Here is a 21,614-nt window from a genome sequence, read left to right as displayed (position 1 = left end):
AAGAGATGGTTGGATTGTTGGGTTATTGAACTAAGAGGTCAGTTTGTCCCTGAGTGCTGACTGGAGAGTGTTGTCACACAGATCCTCAACACAGGGACCACCCTTTCTGCACGTACTCTGACTGCTCAAGGTTCAGCCATTTATTTTGTTTGTTTGTTTACTGTCTGGATCCCCTCACCAACTTAGAGCTATGTGCATGAGTCACAGACAGAGCCTGGGACACTGTGTCAGCCCCCACAGTCAGTACTTGCTAGGCCAGCCACCCCCCCATGGCAGCTCAAGGACAAAGCCTGGGACTTGTCCAGGTGTGCCCCCAAATGGTTAACTTTAACCCTGAACTGACCCTAGCCAATTAAAAGTTTCTACCATCATTGTCCTGGCATAAACCAATACTGAGTCTGTTCCTATGTAATCTGTAGACCCCTAAGAATCCCATCCCCCATTTTAAAAACCCTGCCCCATTTACTACTCAGGTTCTCTACTGCTTTGCTGCTGAGTCAGATGGATAGAGAGTCCCGAGTTTACTCAAAATAAAAAAGGCTCTTTGCTTTTGCATGGGATTTGGTCCCTTGGTGGTCTTTGGGGGATGCTGGGTACAACAGTTGCAGAAGATATTTGGGTGACTGTCCAGGCAGTCAGATGTCTTTGTTTTGGAAGTTGCTTTCAATGCACTTCCTATTTACACATGGGTCTTGGATGGAGTTGAATACTACATAGATTTAGTGCAATTTTCCTTAATTATGATAGAAAATAATTAAGTATAGAACTTTGGATTAACTAAGATGGCATGGATGGTGGAGTGTTTTCTCTGAATTTGCTAAGTACAAATGGACTGAACAATATAAATGTAATTCTTACTTCATAACTTCTTTGTTGTATATAGTTTTACTATGTTAAACTTAAAAACTTTCATTTTTATTTAGACAAATGGGGAAACTGTTGTGGAATAATTATTTGAAGATGTGTTACATTTGTTTATACTGTAGAATGTTTGTTTTAATGATGCAAAGATGTGTTGCATTCTTTTATGTTGCATTTGTTTAACTCTGTAAAGCATTGTTTTTGCCTGTGTAGAATACCTGATGGTCTAATAAAGAACTGAATGGCCAATAGCAAGACATGAGAGAGGATAGGAGGGGCTGGCAGGCAGAGAGAATAAATAGAGGAGAAATCTGGAAGGAAGGGAAGAAGAAGGAGAAGGGGCAAGAGAACAAGGAGAGGAGGAAGCCAGGGGCCAGGCACCCAGCCACCCAGCCACATGTCAGCCACAAAGTAAGTATGAAAGTAAGACACACAGAAGTAGGAAGGGAAAAAGTCCAGAGGCAAAAGGTAGACTGGATAATTTAAACTCTGGAAAGCTGGCTAGAAGTAAGCCAAGCTAAGACTAGACATTCATAGGTAATAATGTCCCCGTGTGTATTTATTTATTTGGGAGCTGAGTAGTGGGTCCCCAAAAAGCAAAAGAGTAAAAACAACAGAGAGGCAGGAGGGGAGAAAAGGAAAGAGAAGACAGAGAGGCAGGAGGGGAGAGAAGAGAGAAAGACTCAGTGTCATGTGGGCACTAAAGGGAACATCTTGGCCCTAAAGATATTGGACTCAAAACCCTTCTGCTGTGTGCTCATTGGACTCAAAACCCTTCTGCTGTGTGCTCATCATAAGAAGTTGGATATAGGAAACCAAACTGTAGTGACCGTAAATGACCCAGAGGCAGGATTACATCCCGGTGACCTTCCAGGCTTCACTGTGTCTAAACACACACCAGAGGATTATTGTCCCAGTAAAGTACACAGCAGCCTAACTTTTTCCAAAAAACAAAACAGAGAACATCCTCTTCTCTACCTTTCTCTACTACTCAACCCCACAGGTGAAGCCAGGTTAATCTCTGGTTCCCTGATCAACAGGACTTAGGAATGAGATGTCTCATTGGCTAAAGGCTACGTGGATCTCTCTTTTCTTATAGTGAACAGCTGCTCAGTCCTCAGCCTTTTCACCGCCAACCTCATCCCCACCTGTGACTCAAACGCAGGCCTCGTCCCGCCCTAGGTCAGGCCTGGTGAGCCACAGGTGCAGCTGGAGCTGACTGCGCAGGCCCAGTGACTGGTCGTAGCTGGTAGTGGCTGTCCAGAGTCCTGGTGGAAGTGTGGGGGATCTCGAGTGTGGAGACAACCAACTCAACTCACCCCTACATGGTTTTTATCCAGGGAAGAGGTGAGTAGTGGGGGAAAAAGAGGTGCTAGGATGTTAAGTTACAGGGTACATGACAGATGGTCAAATGCAGAGGCAAGAGGACATTGGGCCAGGAGACATTCTTTATAAGCTATCATGTGGTTACTGAGCCTTGAAGCCTGGTCCTCAGGCATAGCAGAAAGTGGTCTTAAGTGCTGAGCCATCTCTCCAGTCCCTGTAATGGTTGATTGTCAGCTTCACACACTGGGTAGGGAGAGCCTCAGCTGAAGGATTGCCCGCAATGTATTGGCCTGTGGACACATTTGCTGTGAAGGCATTTGCTGTCTCTTTTCCTTTTTTAATTTTTTAGTTTTTTTGTTTTTTTAGACGGTGTTTCTTGATGTATCTCGGACTGTTCTTAAATTCACTCTGTGACCAGGCTAGCCTCAAACTCAGATATTCGCCTGTCTCTGCCTCCTGAGTGTTGACATTAAAGGCATGCACCACAACCACCACCACCACCGCCGCTGCCGCCGCTGCCACCACCACCACCTCCACCACCACCACCTGCCTACTTTTCCAGTTTTAAGTGAAGTTTGTAGGTTAGTCAGTTCTAGACTATAGTCCAAGTCTCTTGCCCTGAGTTTGTTCCTGGAACGCATTTAAAGGAGGAAGGAGGGACCTGACTTCACAGAGTTCTTCTCTGACCTCCACATGTGCACTCAAGTGCTCTCTCCGTCTCTGTCTCTGTCTCTCTTTCACACAACCACACACATTAATTAATAGGTTAACTAATTAAAGGTTGATTTTGTAACTATATCTACCTCACAGACTGTGTCAGGTTCTTGGGATAGACTTAGTGCTTACTTTATACAGTTAACATGGAGGATTGCATGGTCTAGCTCCTCCTGCCTGGGGCCAGAAGTCACTGTCTGCATCCCTCAGACCCAACTCCAGGAGCAATGTCCAGATCTTCTTATGATGTCAGAGCATCCATGGAGAAGGGACTTGGCACTTTGCCAGTCACTGACTTCAGCTGGTTGGGGTGTTGAGCTAGCCTTTTCTCTTAGCCTCTGTCACAGCATTGATTCAGGCTCTGTCACCATCTACAGCAGCTCTGCAGGTCAGGACTGTGTGTGATGGTGCACATATTCTACTTCTGTGCTACACACACACTAGTCACAGGCCAGTGTGATGACTGGACACTGTCAGAGCACAGCTACAGGACTATAAAGAGAAGTCACTGAGTCCTCCCCTTACTCAGGATGAAACTCCTTCTGCTGGTCACTCTGCTCACAGGAAGGAACCTTGTCCCCTCTGGGGACCACCATCTCCCTTGTCTTCAATGCACAGCTGGCTGGTCACATCTGAAGTTCTGGTTTGGGTTTCCTGCTGGGGTCTAATAGCTTGTATTGAACATGTGTTGGCTGCTGCTCTGGATCAAGGTCTCAGCGAGATCTGTCATGAATCTCACTGCTGGCTAAGGCTAGGGTTTCATCCACTCTTGAGTAGGGTTGGGGCAGCTTTCAAACTCAAGAGATGGTTGGATTGTTGAGTTATTGAACTAAGAGGTCAGTTTGTCCCTGGATCCTGACTAGAGAGTGTCCTCAGCTCCTCAACACAGGGAGCACAGGGCAGCTCACAGTGTGGTGGCTGTCTGTCCTGACAGTGAGAAATGAGAAGACAAGCAAGGCAAAAGGCAATGTCTATAGAATTTAGTCCAGGGGAGTCAGCCCATCTCAGTGCAGTAGAGTCCACTAATAATCCTACTACTGACGAGGCTGAGGTCATAGGTTTACAATAGAGTCTGAGGTAACTTGGGTGACAGGGAACTCCCTATCTATAATATGTAGAAGCCTTGCCACACAAGCTGGGTGACTTCAGTTTTCTGTATAATACCTACATACTAGAGGGAGAAAACCAGCTCCCTAAAGCTGTCTTCTGTTTTCCTCGTGTGTAACATGACATTTATGAGTGTTAACAAGTGCATTCCTATGAATCTGTGTGCACGCAAGCACACACCTGCACACAGTTGTTCATGCACGTGCGCACATGCTCACACACACACACACACACACACACACACACACACACACACACACACACTGCTCTATGCACTGCTCTCCTAATGGAGCGGCTGGTAGGAGTCAAGTAGGAAGCTAGCAGGCAGGCATCAGTCCCCTGGTAAAGACAAGTGGGAAAGATGGAATGTCCTATGCATTCTTGCAGCAGGTGCTACTGCACACAGCATTAGCCGTTGGGCTTAGTTGCAGTTCAACAATATGATCAAGATCATGATCCGTGGGAGTCATCCCTTGGCAAAATACAAGTATGGCTGCTACTGTGGCTTTGGGTGCTCAGACATTCCTGTAGATGAGTTAGACATGTGAGCGATCCATCTGGTGGAGACTGGAGAATCTGGGTTGGCGGGGACAGTTCACAAGCAGAGCATCTCATGAGGCACAAATAGGAGACATGCAAATTCACCAGACACAATATACTTTGTTTAGTTTCTGTGTTATTTTTGTTTGTTTCCAGACAAGGATTATCTCTGTAGGCCTAGGTTTCCTGGAATTCCTTCTGGAGACCATGGTGGACTAAAACTCAGAGATCCATCTGCATCTGCATCTGCATACTACATACTGGGATTAACACTCCACAGAAGTTGTTTTCAATAAATATATGTTTAACAGAAATCACAGATTCTCAAGCCTCAGGTCATTTCTTCTAAACATCATGTTTAAGTCATCCTGACATGTTTGAGAAAGACTAAATGTGAGAACTGATGTCCTGTAGGTTCATAGCTCTTCCTCAGCTGTTCTTCCCTCTCTCCAGGTGCTGCCAGACTCATGACAATTGCTACAGTCAAGTCAGGCAGATGGAAAGCTGCAAATCCCTCATAGACAACCCCTACACCAGCTCCTATTCATACTCATGCTCTGGGAATGAGATCACCTGCAGTGGTAGGTTTACACTCTAGGACATGTGGATTCTGCCTGTCCCTCATGGATTTGGAAGGGTCATGGAAGTAAGAAGGACGGTCACCATTTAGTGGTCATGTCCTTGCTCTCATTTGACCACACAACAGTCTTACCGTGAACACTAAATTATCGATGAGGTCAATGATGAGGAAAGCAGGTTCATTTGCCCAAGGTAACCCAGCTTAGAAGTGATGGCATTTCATGTGGGACACAGATCTCCATCATTCCAAAGCCTCTTTTTAAAAACATTTCCAGATTTTATGTATTTCTGGGGAAGGCATGCTTATGCCACCACACAGGTCTGAGGACAAACTTGCAGGAATCTGTTTTCTCCTTCAACCATGTGAGTCCTGGTGTGGAACTCCGGGTTCACATGTGGCAGCAAGTGCATTTATTCCCTGAGCCATCTTGCCTGTCCAAAGCCCCTCCTGTTAGCTGCTGTGTTCTACTGATTCCATAGTGACTAAACAATTCAGAGCTGCATCATTGGATATAAGCCAAACACAGGCATGAATTCCTATGCAGGGCAAGATTTATCATTCCATCTTAAAAGTGAGAATTCAGAGTGTTGGCAATATTGCCCAGTCACTTGAGTGCTTGCCTACTATGCACACAGCCCTGAGTTCTACTTCCAGAACCCATGAATTGAGTGTGCTAGTGCACACCTGTAACCTCAGCACTTTTTAGGTGAAGGCAGGAGGACTGTCTTAAATCATACAAATTTTTTTGAGACAGGGTTTTTCTGTGTAGTTTTGGTGCCTGTCCTGGATCTCACTTTGTAGACCAGGCTGGCCTGGAACTCACAGAGATCCACCTGGCTCTGCTTACCAAGTGCTGAGATTACATGCGGGCACTCCCACTGCCTGTACTTAAGTCATATAATTTTATGAGTGGTAGCTGATATTTTAGTTTTCTGGATTTTAGAATTAAATATACATGTTTATATATTTTTATGTATAGGAATAGGTTGTCATTCCCTGTCTTCCTCATTTACTCTCTACCATGTCTTTAGAAGCTGGGTGCTGTGGAACAATCTTTGTACACTAAATATGTATTGTTCTCATGATTAAAAAAGAGCTGATTGGCCAATAGCTAAGCAGGATTTTCAGGCAGAGAGAATGCTGGGAAGGAATTGAAGGAGTCTCAAGAGATGCAGAGAGAAGCAAGATGAATGCGCCATGTTGAAAGAAGGTACCAATATATGGCAGAGGGTAGATTAGTAACATGGATTAATTTAAAATATAAGTGTAAGCTAGTAACAAGCCTGAGCTATTGATGGATCATTTATAATTAATAATAACTCTTTGTGTGGATATTTGAGGAGCTGTGGTCCTGATGCCACCTACAGCTGGGTTTCTCAATAAACAGGACACTCACATTTGCTCCCTGACAGACCAAGTAATTTTGGAGATCTGTGCTCCCCACATCCCTAATAGAGTTACAGATTCCCCAACCATGTCTTGCTTTATAAAAATATAATTAATTTTATTTTATGTACATTGGCTTGAGTGTTTCAGATTTCCTGGAACTGGAGTTACACACAGTTGTGAGCTGCCATGTGAGTGCTGAGAATTGAACCCAGGTCCTCTGGAAGAGCAGCCAGAGCTCTAAACTGCTGAGCTTTTTCTCCAGGCCCACACCTTGCTTTTTACATGGTCTCTGGGCATCCTAGGTCATCCCCTCATGGTTGTATGGCAACTACTTTACCAACTGTGCCATCTCCCCAGCCCACAACAGCTAATGGTTTCATTATAAGTGTGTTCCAGCAATTTGCCCAACCCAATGTACTTTCCTGTGTTTTGACTCTCAATCCTGAGTCTGCACTGATGGGAGGGCCACCAGTTTCTTTTGGATACAAATGCATGGGCCAGTGTCATGGGCTCCACTCAACTTCCTCTCTTGTCTCTCCAGACAAAAACAACCCCTGTGATGCCTTCATCTGCAACAGTGATCACGAGGGCACCATCTGCTTCTCCAAGGCTCCATACAACAAGCAGTACAAAGGAATTCACTGTTAGAACTGTCACCTCCATTACTGCCTATACCTTCTCCCCCTGCCTGGTTGTCTTCATTATCCACTGTACCCTGTAATAACGAACCCAAGGAAAGAACTCAGCTTTGGTGATTGTATTCTCTGTCCACCAGACATACTAGATCCTCAGAGAACATCATTCTGTCTAGTCTTGGGGCTGAAGATGAATGGAAAGGGCATTGCCATTAGAGGAGCACCTTGAGGAGTGAGTGATGAGTCTGGCCATGCCGTTCATTCCATCACTGTTATTTGAGAATAGGCATAGGCAAGAATATCTCTTGAATTCAAGGCCAGCCTGGTCTAAAAAGCAAGTTCCAAGCCAGGCAGGACTATTATACAAGCAAACCCTGTCTTGAAAAACAACTATAACAAAAGAAAACACAGCCTAAGATATATAGGGGGTTAAGGGCAGACAGAAGGGGAAGGGCAGGGGTATAGGAAGTCGGGATGGGGACAGGAAAGAAGTGTAGGGATAAGAGGTGAGGGAAAAGAGAAGACAGGTATGTAGGATGGAATAGAAGAGAGAAAGATGCAGTGTCAGATGGGCACTGAAGGAATATCTTGTTCTCCAAAATAGTGGACTCAAAGTGCTTCTGCTGCGTGTGTTCATCATAAGAAGTTGGATATAGGAAACCAACCTGGACTGAGAGAGTAAATGACCTGAAGGCAGGATTACATCTGTGACTTTCCAGTCTTCATTGTGCCTAAACACACATGGCGGGGAATAATTGTCACAGTAAAGTGCACAGCAGCCTAACTTGTCACAACAAGAAAAACAGAAGACTTCCTCTCTCTACCTTTGCATAGCACGGGACCTGGCAGGTAAAGCAAGGTTAAACTCTGGTTACTTTGGCAACCAGATTTAGGATTAAGATGTCTCGTTGGCTGGTTTAAGGCTACGTGGTTCTCTGTCTCTTTTTCTTTAGTGATCAACTACCCAGTCCTCTTCCTTTACATCCCCAACCACATGCCCACACTTGTGTCTCAAAACTGAGGGCCTGCCCCTCCCAAGGTCAGGCCTGTGAGCAACAGAGCTTCTTGCTCAGGTGCAGTGGCTGGTAATAGCTGGTAGTGACTGTCCAGAGTCTTCCTGGGAGGGTAGGGGGATCTTGAGACAACCAACTCAACTCACCCCTACATGGTTTTTATCCAGGAAAGAGGTTAAAGGTGGGGAAAAGTAGGTGCTGGGGTGCCAAGTTAGAGGGAACATGAGAGATGACCAGACACAGAGGTCAGAGGGCATTGGGCCAGCAGACATTGTTCAACAGCCACTATATGTTTCTGAGAATTAAAGTCTGGGCTACAGCAAAAGCAGAAAGTGCTCTTAAGTGCTTTGCCATCTCTCCAGCCTCTGCAATGGCTGATTGTCAGCACACACACTGGGTATGGAGATCCTCAGCTCAAGGATTGCCTGCATCATATTGGCCTGTGGGCACATCAGTTGGGCATTTGCTTTTTTTTCTTTCTTTTTAGTTTTTGGTTTTTCATGAAAGGGATTCTTTGTGTATCTCAGGCTGTCCTGGAATTCACTCTGTAGACCAGGCTGGCCTCTAGCTCACATATTCACCTGCCTCTGCCCTCTGAGTGCTGACATTAAAGGCATTAAAGATGTGCACCACCACTACCATCTGCCACATTCCCAATTTTCACATGGAGTTCGTGGGCTAGTAAGATGCAGCCAGTGATGCAAGCCTGTAGACCTGAGCTTGACTCTTAGAACCCATTTAAAGGTGGAAGGAGAGAACTGACTCCACAGAAGTCCTCTGACTTCCACATGTGTACACAAGCATTCTCTCTGTCTCTGTCTCTCACACTCACACAGACACATTAATTAATCAATTAGTTAGTTATTTAGTTAGTTAGTTAGTTAGTTAGTTAAAGATCAAATTTGAAACTGGAATCTACCTCAAAGGCTGTCTCAGGTTCTTAGGACAGACTTATCACTTAATTTATACAGTTAGCAAGGAGGGTTGTTGGGGCAGCTTATCCTCCAGGGTACCACACATCGCTATCTGCATCCCTCAGACCCTAATCCAGGAGAGATGTCTATACCTTCTTATGATGTCAGAGCATCCATGGGGGAGGGACTTGAGACACTCACTGCACTTGAGCTGGTTGGGGTGTTGAGCTAGCCCTTTTTCTTTGCCTCTGCGACAGCATTGATTCAGGCTCTGTCACCACCTACAGCAGCTCTGCAGGTCGGGACTGTGTGTGAGGGTGCACATATTCTACTTCTGTGCTACACACATAGTAGTCACAGGCCCGTGTGCTGACTGGACACTGTGAGAACACAGCTACAGGACTATAAAGGTGGTCACTGAGTCCTCCCCTCCCTCAGGATGAAACTGCTTCTGCTGGTCACTCTGCTCACAGGAAGGAACCTTGTCCCCTCTGGGCACCACCATCTCCCTTGTCTTTAATGCAGAGCTGGCTGGTCACACCTGAAGTTCTGGTTTGGGTTTCCTGCTGGGGTCTAATAGCTTGTGTTGAGCATGTGTTGGCTGCTTCTCTGGATCAAGGTCTCAGCTAGAACTGTGATGAATCTCCCTGCTGGCTAAGGTTAGGGTTTCATCCAGACTTGAGTAGGGTTGTGGCAGCTTTCAAACTCAAGAGATGGTTGGGTTGTTGGGTTATTGAACCAAGAGGTCAGATTGTCCCTGGCTGCTGATTGGAGAGTTTCCTCAGCTCCTCAACACAGGGACCACAGGGCAGCTCACAGTGTGTCGGCAGTGAGAAATGAGCAGACAAGCAATGCAAAAGGCAATGTCTATAGAACTTAGTCCTGGGGAGTCAGCCCAGCTCGGTACAGTGGAGTTCACTAATGATCATACCACTGAGGATGCTGAAGTCATAGGGTTACAATGGATTCTGAGTTAACCTGGGTGACATGGTAACTCCCTATCTATAATATGTAGACCTCTTGCCACACAGGCTGGGTGACTTCAGTTTTCTCTATAATACCTACATACTAGAGGGAGAAAACCAGCTCCCTAAAGCTGTCTTCTGTTTTCCTCATGTGTATCATGACATGTATGAGTGTTAACAAGTGCATTCCTATGAATCTGTGTGCACGCAAGCACACACCTGCACACACTTGTGTCTACACACACACACACACACACACACACACACACACACACAAACACACACACATACTGCTCTATGCACTGCTCTCCTAATGGTGCAGCTGGTAGAAGTCAAGTAGGAAGCTAGCAGGCAGGCATCAGTCCCCTGGTAAAGACAAGTGGGAAAGATGGAATGTCCTATGCATTCTTGCAGCAGGTGCTACTGCACACAGCATCAGCCATTGCAGTTCAACAATATGATCAAGATCATGATCCATGGGAGTCATCCCTTGGCAAAATACACAAGTATGGCTGCTACTGTGGCTTTGGGTGCTCAGACATTCCCATAGTTGAGTTAGATATGTGAGTGGTCCATCTGGTGGAGACTGGAGAATCTGGGTTGGCGGGGACAGGACACAAGCAGAGCATTTCATGAGGCACAAATAGGAGACATGCAGATTCACCAGACACAATATATTTTGTTTAGTTTCTGTGTTATTTTTGTTTGTTTCCAGACAAGGGTTATCTCTGTAGGCCTAGGTTTCCTGGAATTCCTTCTGGAGACCATGGTGGACTAAAACTCAGAGATCCATCTGCATCTGCATCTGCATATTAATTACTGGGATTAGTAGTAGACACCATTACAGTCCACAGAAGTTGCTTTGAATAAATATATGTTTAACAGAAATCGCAGATTCTCAAGCCTCAGGTCATTTCTTCTAAACATCATGTTTAAGTCATCCTGACATGTTTGAGAAAGACTGAAAGTGAGGACTGATGTCCTGTAGGTTCATAGTTCTTCCTCAGCTGTTCTTCCCTCTCTCCAGGTGCTGCCAGACTCATGACAATTGCTATAGTCAAGTCAGGCAGATGGAAAGCTGCAAATCCCTCATAGACAACCCCTACACCTGCTCCTATTCATACTCATGCTCTGGGAATGAGATCACCTGCAGTGGTAGGTTTACACTGCAAGACATGTGGACTGTGCTTGTCCCTCACAGATTTGGAAGGGTCATGGAAGTAACAAGGACAGTCACCATTTAGTGGTCATATCCTTGGTCACATTTGACCTCACAACAGTCTTACCTTGAATATTAAATTATAGATGAGGTCACTGATGAGGAAATCAGGGTCATTTGCCCAAGGTAATCCAGCTTAGAAGTGATGGCATTTCATGTGGAACACAGATCTCCATCATTCCAAAGCCTCATTTTAAAAACATTTCCAGATTTTATGTATTTCTGGGGAAGGCATTCTTATGCCACCACACAGGTCTGAGGACAAACTTGCAGGAATCTGTTTTCTCCTTCAACCATGTGAGTCCTGGTGTGGAACTCCGGTTCACATGTGGCAGTAATTGCATTTATTCCCTGAGCCATCTTGCCTGTCCAAAGCCTCTCCTGTTAGCTGCTGTGTTCTACTGATTCCATAGTGACTAAACAATTGAGAGCTGCATCATTGGATATAAGCCAAACACAGGCATGAATTCCTATGCAGGGCAAGATTTATCATTCCATCTTAAAAGTGAGAATTCTGAGTGCTGGGAATATTGCCTAGTCACTAGAGTGTTTGCCTACTATGCACACAGCCTTGGGTTCTACCTCCAGAACCCATGAATTGAGTGTGCTAGTGCACACGTGTAACCCCAGCACTTTTTAGGTGAAGGCAGGAGGACTGTCTTAAATCATACAAATTTTTTTGAGACAGGGTTTCTCTGTGTAGTTTTGGAGCCTGTCCTGGATCTCACTTTGTAGACCAGCTGGCCTGTAACTCACAGAGATCCACCTGGCTCTGCTTACCGAGTGCTGAGTTTATAGGCGGGCACCCCCACTGCCTGTACTTAAGTCATATAATTTTATCAGTGGTAGCTGATATTTTAGTTTTCTGGATTTTAGAATTAAATATACATGTTTATATATTTTTATGTATAGGAATAGGTTGTCATTCCCTGTCTTCCTCATTTACTCTCTACCATGTCTTTAGAAGCTGGGTGCTGTGGAACAATCTTTGTACACTAAATATGTATTGTTCTCATGATTAACAAAGAGTTGATTGGCCGATAGCTAAGCAGGATTTTCAGGCAGAGAGAATGCTGGGAAGGAATTGAAGGAGTCTGAAGAGATGCAGAGAGAAGCAAGATGAATGCGCCATGTTGAAAGAAGGTACCAATATATGGCAGAGGGTAGATTAGTAACATGGATTAATTTAAAATATAAGTGTAAGCTAGTAACAAGCCTGAGCTATTGACAGATCATTTATAATTAATAATAACTCTTTGTGTGGATATTTGAGGAGCCGTGGTCCTGATGCCACCTACAGCTGGGTTTCTCAATAAGCAGGACACTCACATTTAGCTAGCCTGACTGACCAAGTAATTTTGGAGATCTGTGCTCCGCACATCCCTAATAGAGTTACAGATTCCCCAACCATGTCTTGCTTTATAAAAATATAATTAATTTTATTTTATGTACATTGGCTTGAGTGTTTCAGATTTCCTGGAACTGGAGTTACACACAGTTGTGAGCTGCCATGTGAGTGCTGAGAATTGAACCCAGGTCCTCTGGAAGAGCAGCCAGAGCTCTAAACTGCTGAGCTTTTTCTCCAGGCCCACACCTTGCTTTTTACATGGTCTCTGGGCATCCTAGGTCATCCCCTCATGGTTGTATGGCAACTACTTTACCAACTGTGCCATCTCCCCAGCCCACAACAGCTAATGGTTTTATTATAAGTGTGTTCCAGCAATTTGATCAACCCAATGTACTTTCCTGTGTTTTGACTCTCAACCCTGAGTCTGCACTGATGGGAGGGCCACCAGTTTCTTTTGGATACAAATGCATGGGCCAGTGTCATGGGCTCCACTCAACTTCCTCTCTTGTCTCTCCAGACAAAAACAACCCCTGTGAGTCCTTCATCTGCAACAGTGATCACGAGGGCACCATCTGCTTCTCCAAGGCTCCATACAACAAGCAGTACAAAGGAATTCACTGTTAGAACTGTCACCTCCATTACTGCCTATACCTTCTCCCCCTCCCTGGTTGTCTTCATTATCCACTGTAACCCTGTAATAACGAACCCAAGGAAAGAACTCAGCTTTGGTGATTGTATTCTCTGTCCACTAGACATACTAGATACTCAGAGAACATCGTTCTGTCTAGTTTTGGGGGCTGAAGATGAATGGAAAGGACATTGCCATTAGAGGAGCACCTTGAGGAGTGAGTGATGAGTCTGGCCGTGCCATTCATTCCATCACTGTTATTTGAGAATAGGCATAGGCATGAATATCTCTTGAGTTCAAGGCCAACCTGGTCTAAAAAGCAAGTTCCAAGCCAGGCAGGACTATTATACAAGCAAACCCTGTCTCGAAAAAAAGTATAACAAAGGAAAATAGCCTAAGATATATAGGGGGTTAAGGGCAGACAGAAGGGGAAGGGGAGGGGGATAGGAAGTCGGGATGGGGACAGGAAAGAAGTGTAGGGATAAGAGGTGAGGGAAAAGAGAAGACAGGTGTGTAGGATGGAAGAGAAGAGAGAAAGTTGCAGTGTCACATGGGCACTGAAGGAACATCTTGTTCTCCAAAATAGTGGACTCAAAGTGCTTCTGCTGCGTGTGTTCATCATAAGAAGTTGGATATAGGAAACCAACCTGGACTGAGAGAGTAAATGACCTGAAGGCAGGATTACATCTGTGACCTTCCAGTCTTCACTGTGCCTAAACACACATGGTGGGGAATAATTGTCACAGTAAAGTGCACAGCAGCCTAACTTGTCACAACAAGAAAAACAGAAGACTTCCTCTCTCTACCTTTGCATAGCACGGGACCTGGCAGGTAAAGCAAGATTAAACTCTGGTTACTTTGGCAACCAGATTTAGGATTAAGATGTCTCGTTGGCTGGTTTAAGGCTACGTGGTTCTCTGTCTCTTTTTCTTTAGTGATCAACTACCCAGTCCTCTTCCTTTACATCCCCAACCACATGCCCACACTTGTGTCTCAAAACTGAGGGCCTGCCCCTCCCAAGGTCAGGCCTGTGAGCAACAGAGCTTCTTGCTCAGGCGCAGTGGCTGGTAATAGCTGGTAGTGACTGTCCAGAGTCTTCCTGGGAGGGTAGGGGGATCTTGAGACAACCAACTCAACTCACCCCTACATGGTTTTTATCCAGGAAAGAGGTTAAAGGTAGGGAAAAGGAGGTGCTGGGGTGCCAAGTTAGAGGGAACATGAGAGATGACCAGACACAGAGGTCAGAGGGCATTGGGCCAGCAGACATTGTTCAACAGCCACTATATGTTTCTGAGAATTAAAGTCTGGGCTACAGCAAAAGCAGAAAGTGCTCTTAAGTGCTTTGCCATCTCTCCAGCCTCTGCAATGGCTGATTGTCAGCTTCACCTACTGGGTATGGAGAGCCTCAGCTCAAGGATTGCCTGCATCATATTGGCCTGTGGGCACATCAGTTGGGCATTTGCTTTTTTTTTCTTTCTTTTTAGTTTTTGGTTTTTCATGAAAGGGATTCTTTGTGTATCTCAGGCTGTCCTGGAATTCACTCTGTAGACCAGGCTGGCCTCTAGCTCACATATTCACCTGCCTCTGCCCTCTGAATGCTGACATTAAAGGCATTAAAGATGTGCACCACCACTACCATCTGCCACATTCCCAATTTTCACGTGGAGTTTGTGGGCTAGTAAGATGCAGCCAGTGATGCAAGCCTGTAGACCTGAGCTTGACTCTTAGAACCCATTTAAAGGTGGAAGGAGGGAACTGACTCCACAGAAGTCCTCTGACTTCCACATGTGTACACAAGCATTCTCTCTGTCTCTGTCTCTCACACTCACACAGACACGTTAATTAATCAATTAGTTAGTTAGTTAGTTAGTTAGTTAGTTAGTTAGTTAGTTAAAGATCAAATTTGAAACTGGAATCTACCTCAAAGGCTGTCTCAGGTTCTTAGGACAGACTTATCACTTAATTTATTCAGTTAGCAAGGAGGGTTGTTTGGGCAGCTTATCCTCCAGGGTACCACACATCGCTATCTGCATCCCTCAGACCCTAATCCAAGAGAGATGTCTATACCTTCTTATGATGTCAGAGCATCCATGGGGGAGGGACTTGAGACACTCACTGCACTTGAGCTGGTTGGGGTGTTGAGCTAGCCCTTTCTCTTTGCCTCTGCGACAGCACTGATTCAGGCTCTGTCACCACCTACAGCAGCTCTTCAGGTCGGGACTGTGTGTGAGGGTGCACATATTCTACTTCTGTGCTACACACATAGTAGTCACAGGCCCGTGTGCTGACTGGACACTGTGAGAACACAGCTACAGGACTATAAAGGTGGTCACTGAGTCCTCCCCTCCCTCAGGATGAAACTGCTTCTGCTGGTCACTCTGCTCACAGGAAGGAACCTTGTCCCCTCTGGGCACCACCATCTCCCTTGTCTTTAATGCAGAGCTGGCTGGTCACACCTGAAGTTCTGGTTTGGGTTTCCTGCTGGGGTCTAATAGCTTGTGTTGAGCATGTGTTGGCTGCTTCTCTGGATCAAGGTCTCAGCTAGAACTGTGATGAATCTCCCTGCTGGCTAAGGTTAGGGTTTCATCCAGACTTGAGTAGGGTTGGGGCAGCTTTCAAACTCAAGAGATGGTTGGGTTGTTGGGTTATTGAACCAAGAGGTCAGATTGTCCCTGGCTGCTGATTGGAGAGTTTCCTCAGCTCCTCAACACAGGGACCACAGGGCAGCTCACAGTGTGTCGGCAGTGAGAAATGAGCAGACAAGCAATGCAAAAGGCAATGTCTATAGAACTTAGTCCTGGGGAGTCAGCCCAGCTCGGTACAGTGGAGTTCACTAATGATCATACCACTGAGGATGCTGAAGTCATAGGGTTACAATGGATTCTGAGTTAACCTGGGTGACATGGTAACTCCCTATCTATAATATGTAGACCCCTTGCCACACAGGCTGGGTGACTTCAGTTTTCTCTATAATACCTACATACTAGAGGGAGAAAACCAGCTCCCTAAAGCTGTCTTCTGTTTTCCTCATGTGTATCATGACATGTATGAGTGTTAACAAGTGCATTCCTATGAATCTGTGTGCACGCAAGCACACACCTGCACACACTTGTGCGTACACACACACACACACACACACACACACACACACACAAACACACACACACACTGCTCTATGCACTGCTCTCCTAATGGTGCAGCTGGTAGAAGTCAAGTAGGAAGCTAGCAGGCAGGCATCAGTCCCCTGGTAAAGACAAGTGGGAAAGATGGAATGTCCTATGCATTCTTGCAACAGGTGCTACTGCACACAGCATCAGCCATTGCAGTTCAACAATATGATCAAGATCATGATCCGTGGGAGTCATCCCTTGGCAAAATACACAAGTATGGCTGCTACTGTGGCTTTGGGTGCTCAGACATTCCCATAGTTGAGTTAGATATGTGAGTGGTCCATCTGGTGGAGACTGGAGAATCTGGGTTGGCGGGGACAGGACACAAGCAGAGCATTTCATGAGGCACAAATAGGAGACATGCAGATTCACCAGACACAATATATTTTGTTTAGTTTCTGTGTTATTTTTGTTTGTTTCCAGACAAGGGTTATCTCTGTAGGCCTAGGTTTCCTGGAATTCCTTCTGGAGACCATGGTGGACTAAAACTCAGAGATCCATCTGCATCTGCATCTGCATATTAATTACTGGGATTAGTAGTAGACACCATTACAGTCCACAGAAGTTGCTTTGAATAAATATATGTTTAACAGAAATCGCAGATTCTCAAGCCTCAGGTCATTTCTTCTAAACATCATGTTTAAGTCATCCTGACATGTTTGAGAAAGACTGAAAGTGAGGACTGATGTCCTGTAGGTTCATAGTTCTTCCTCAGCTGTTCTTCCCTCTCTCCAGGTGCTGCCAGACTCATGACAATTGCTATAGTCAAGTCAGGCAGATGGAAAGCTGCAAATCCCTCATAGACAACCCCTACACCTGCTCCTATTCATACTCATGCTCTGGGAATGAGATCACCTGCAGTGGTAGGTTTACACTGCAAGACATGTGGACTGTGCTTGTCCCTCACAGATTTGGAAGGGTCATGGAAGTAACAAGGACAGTCACCATTTAGTGGTCATATCCTTGGTCACATTTGACCTCACAACAGTCTTACCTTGAATATTAAATTATAGATGAGGTCACTGATGAGGAAATCAGGGTCATTTGCCCAAGGTAATCCAGCTTAGAAGTGATGGCATTTCATGTGGAACACAGATCTCCATCATTCCAAAGCCTCATTTTAAAAACATTTCCAGATTTTATGTATTTCTGGGGAAGGCATTCTTATGCCACCACACAGGTCTGAGGACAAACTTGCAGGAATCTGTTTTCTCCTTCAACCATGTGAGTCCTGGTGTGGAACTCCGGTTCACATGTGGCAGTAATTGCATTTATTCCCTGAGCCATCTTGCCTGTCCAAAGCCTCTCCTGTTAGCTGCTGTGTTCTACTGATTCCATATTGACTAAACAATTGAGAGCTGCATCATTGGATATAAGCCAAACACAGGCATGAATTCCTATGCAGGGCAAGATTTATCATTCCATCTTAAAAGTGAGAATTCAGAGTGCTGGGAATATAGCCTAGTCACTAGAGTGCTTGCCCACTATGCACACAGCCCTGGGTTCTACCGCCAGAACCCATGAATTGAGTGTGCTAGTGCACACCTGTAACCTCAGCACTTTTTAGGTGAAGGCAGGAGGACTGTCTTAAATCATACAAATTTTTTTGAGACAGGGTTTTACTGTGTAGTTTTGGAGCCTGTCCTGGATCTCACTTTGTAGACCAGCTGGCCTGGAACTCACAGAGATCCACCTGGCTCTGCTTACCGAGTGCTGAGATTACATGCTGGCACCCCCACTGCCTGTTCTTAAGTCATATAATTTTATCAGTGGTGGCTGATATTTTAGTTTTCTGGATTTTAGAATTAAATATACATGTTTATATATTTTTATGTATAGGAATAGGTTGTCATTCCCTGTTTCCTCATTTACTCTCTACCATGTCTTTAGAAGCTGGGTGCTGTGGAACAATCTTTGTACACTAAATATGTATTGTTCTCATGATTAACAAAGAGCTGATTGGCCGATAGCTAAGCAGGATTTTCAGGCCGAGGGAATGCTAGGAAGGAGTTGGAGGAGTCTCAAGAGATTCAGAGAGAAGCAAGATGAATGTGCCATGTTGAAAGAAGGTACCAATATATGGCAGAGGGTAGATTAGTAACATGGATTAATTTAAAATATAAGTGTAAGCTAGTAACAAGCCTGAGCTATTGACAGATCATTTATAATTAATAATAACTCTTTGTGTGGATATTTGAGGAGCCGTGGTCCTGATGCCACCTACAGCTGGGTTTCTCAATGAACAGGACATTCACATTTGCTAGCCTGACAGACCAAGTAATTTTAGAGATCTGTGCTCTGCACATCCCCAATAGAGTTACAGATTCCCCAACCATGTCTTGCTTTATAAAAATATAATTAATTTTATTTTATGTACATTGGCTTGAGTGTTTCAGATTTCCTGGAACTGGAGTTACACACAGTTGTGAGCTGCCATGTGAGTGCTGAGAATTGAACCCAGGTCCTCTGGAAGAGCAGCCAGAGCTCTAAACTGCTGAGCTTTTTCTCCAGGCCCACACCTTGCTTTTTACATGGTCTCTGGGCATCCTAGGTCAGGCCCTCATGGTTGTATGGCAACTACTTTACCAACTGTGCCATCTCCCCAGCCCACAACAGCTAATGGTTTCATTATAAGTGTGTTCCAGCAATTTGCCGAACCCAATGTACTTTCCTGTGTTTTGACTCTCAATCCTGAGTCTGCACTGATGGGAGGGCCACCAGTTTCTTTTGGATACAAATGCATGGGCCAGTGTCATGGGCTCCACTCAACTTCCTCTCTTGTCTCTCCAGACAAAAACAACCCCTGTGAGTCCTTCATCTGCAATAGTGACCACGAGGGCACCATCTGCTTCTCCAAGGCTCCATACAACAAGCAGTACAAAGGAATTCACTGTTAGAACTGTCACCTCCATTACTGCCTATACCTTCTCCCCCTGCCTGGTTGTCTTCATTATCCACTGTACCCTGTAATAACGAACCCAAGGAAAGAACTCAGCTTTGGTGATTGTATTCTCTGTCCACCAGACATACTAGATCCTCAGAGAACATCGTTCTGTCTAGTTTTGGGGGCTGAAGATGAATGGAAAGGACATTGCCATTAGAGGAGCACCTTGAGGAGTGAGTGATGAGTCTGGCCATGCCGTTCATTCAATCACTCTTATTTGAGAATAGGCATAGGCAAGAATATCTCTTGAATTCAAGGCCAGCCTGGTCTAAAAAGCAAGTTCCAAGCCAGGCAGGACTATTATACAAGCAAACCCTGTCTTGAAAAACAACTATAACAAAAGAAATCACAGCCTAAGATATATAGGGGGTTAAGGGCAGACAGAAGGGGAAGGGCAGGGGTATAGGAAGTCGGGATGGGGACGGGAAAGAAGTGTAGGGATAGGAGGTGAAGGAAAAGAGAAGAAGGGTATGTAGGATGGAATAGAAGAGAGAAAGATGCAGTGTCACATGGGCACTGAAGGAACATCTTGTTCTCCAAAATAGTGGACTCAAAGTGCTTCTGCTGTGTGTGTGTTCATCATAAGAAGTTGGATATAGGAAACCAACCTGGACTGAGAGAGTAAATGACCTGAAGGCAGGATTACATCTGTGACCTTCCAGTCTTCACTGTGCCTAAACACACATGGTGGGGAATAATTGTCACAGTAAAGTGCACAGCAGCCTAACTTGTCACAACAAGAAAAACAGAAGACTTCCTCTCTCTACCTTTGCATAGCACGGGACCTGGCAGGTAAAGCAAGGTTAAACTCTGGTTACTTTGGCAACCAGATTTAGGATTAAGATGTCTCGTTGGCTGGTTTAAGGCTACGTGGTTCTCTGTCTCTCTTTCTTCAGTGAACAACTACCCAGTCCTCTTCCTTTACATCCCCAACCACATGCCCACACTTGTGTCTCAAAACTGAGGGCCTGCCCCTCCCAAGGTCAGGCCTGTGAGCAACAGAGCTTCTTGCTCAGGCGCAGTGGCTGGTAATAGCTGGTAGTGACTGTCCAGAGTCTTCCTGGGAGGGTAGGGGGATCTTGAGACAACCAACTCAACTCACCCCTACATGGTTTTTATCCAGGAAAGAGGTTAAAGGTAGGGAAAAGGAGGTGCTGGGGTGCCAAGTTAGAGGGAACATGAGAGATGACCAGACACAGAGGTCAGAGGGCATTGGGCCAGCAGACATTGTTCAACAGCCACTATATGTTTCTGAGAATTAAAGTCTGGGCTACAGCAAAAGCAGAAAGTGCTCTTAAGTGCTTTGCCATCTCTCCAGCCTCTTCAATGGCTGATTGTCAGCTTCACCTACTGGGTATGGAGAGCCTCAGCTCAAGGATTGCCTGCATCATATTGGCCTGTGGGCACATCAGTTGGGCATTTGCTTTTTTTTAGTTTTTGGTTTTTCATGAAAGGGATTCTTTGTGTATCTCGGGCTGTCCTGGAATTCACTCTGTAGACCAGGCTGGCCTCTAGCTCACATATTCACCTGCCTCTGCCCTCTGAGTGCTGACATTAAAGGCATTAAAGATGTGCACCACCACTACCATCTGCCACATTCCCAATTTTCACATGGAGTTTGTGGACTAGTAAGATGCAGCCTATGACACAAGCCTGTAGACCTGAGCTTGATTCCTGGAACCCATTTAAAGGTGGAAGGAGGGAACTGACTCCACAGAAGTCCTCTGACTTCCATATGTGCACACAAGCATTCTCTCTGTCTCTGTCTCTCACACTCACACAGACACATTAATTAATTAATTAATTAGTTAGTTAATTGCAGATCAAATTTGAAACTGGAATCTACCTCAAAGGCTGTCTCAGGTTCTTAGGACAGACTTATCACTTAATTTCTATAGTTAGCAAGGAGGGTTGTTGGGGCAGCTTATCCTCCAGGGGACCACACATTGCTATCTGCATCCCTCAGACCCTAATCCAGGAGAGATGTCTATATCTTCTTATGATGTCAGAGCATCCATGGGGGAGGGACTTGAGCCACTCACTGCACTTGTGCTGGTTGGGGTATTGAGCCAGCCCTTTCTCTGTGCTTCTACGACAGCACTGATACAGCAGCTCTGCAGGTCGGGACTGTGTGTGAGGGTGCACATATTCTACTTCTGTATACACACACAGTAGTCACAAGCCCTTGTGCTGACTGGACACTGTCAGAGCACAGCTACAGGACTATAAAGAGAAGTCACTGAGTCCTCTGCTCACTCAGG

At 45.3% G+C, this 21,614-nt stretch overlaps 4 pseudogenes; all 4 read left to right on the top strand.

Annotated features, from left to right (window-relative positions):
* Window positions 1-2,043, top strand: part of LOC118572228 — a 33,956-nt pseudogene extending 31,913 nt beyond the window's left edge.
* A 1,388-nt stretch (window positions 2,044-3,431) lies between these two features.
* On the top strand, window positions 3,432-7,165 carry LOC118572227 (annotated as a pseudogene).
* A 2,353-nt stretch (window positions 7,166-9,518) lies between these two features.
* Window positions 9,519-13,235, top strand: LOC118572226 (annotated as a pseudogene).
* A 2,358-nt stretch (window positions 13,236-15,593) lies between these two features.
* LOC118572225 lies at window positions 15,594-19,306 on the top strand (annotated as a pseudogene).
* Window positions 19,307-21,614: the final 2,308 nt, after the last annotated feature.

Source organism: Onychomys torridus, chromosome 22 (assembly GCF_903995425.1).
Source record: "Onychomys torridus chromosome 22, mOncTor1.1, whole genome shotgun sequence".
NCBI classification, from domain to species: domain Eukaryota; kingdom Metazoa; phylum Chordata; class Mammalia; order Rodentia; family Cricetidae; genus Onychomys; species Onychomys torridus.
The sequence above is the reverse complement of the archived record's forward strand: the minus strand, read 5'-3'. Positions and strand labels throughout refer to the sequence as shown.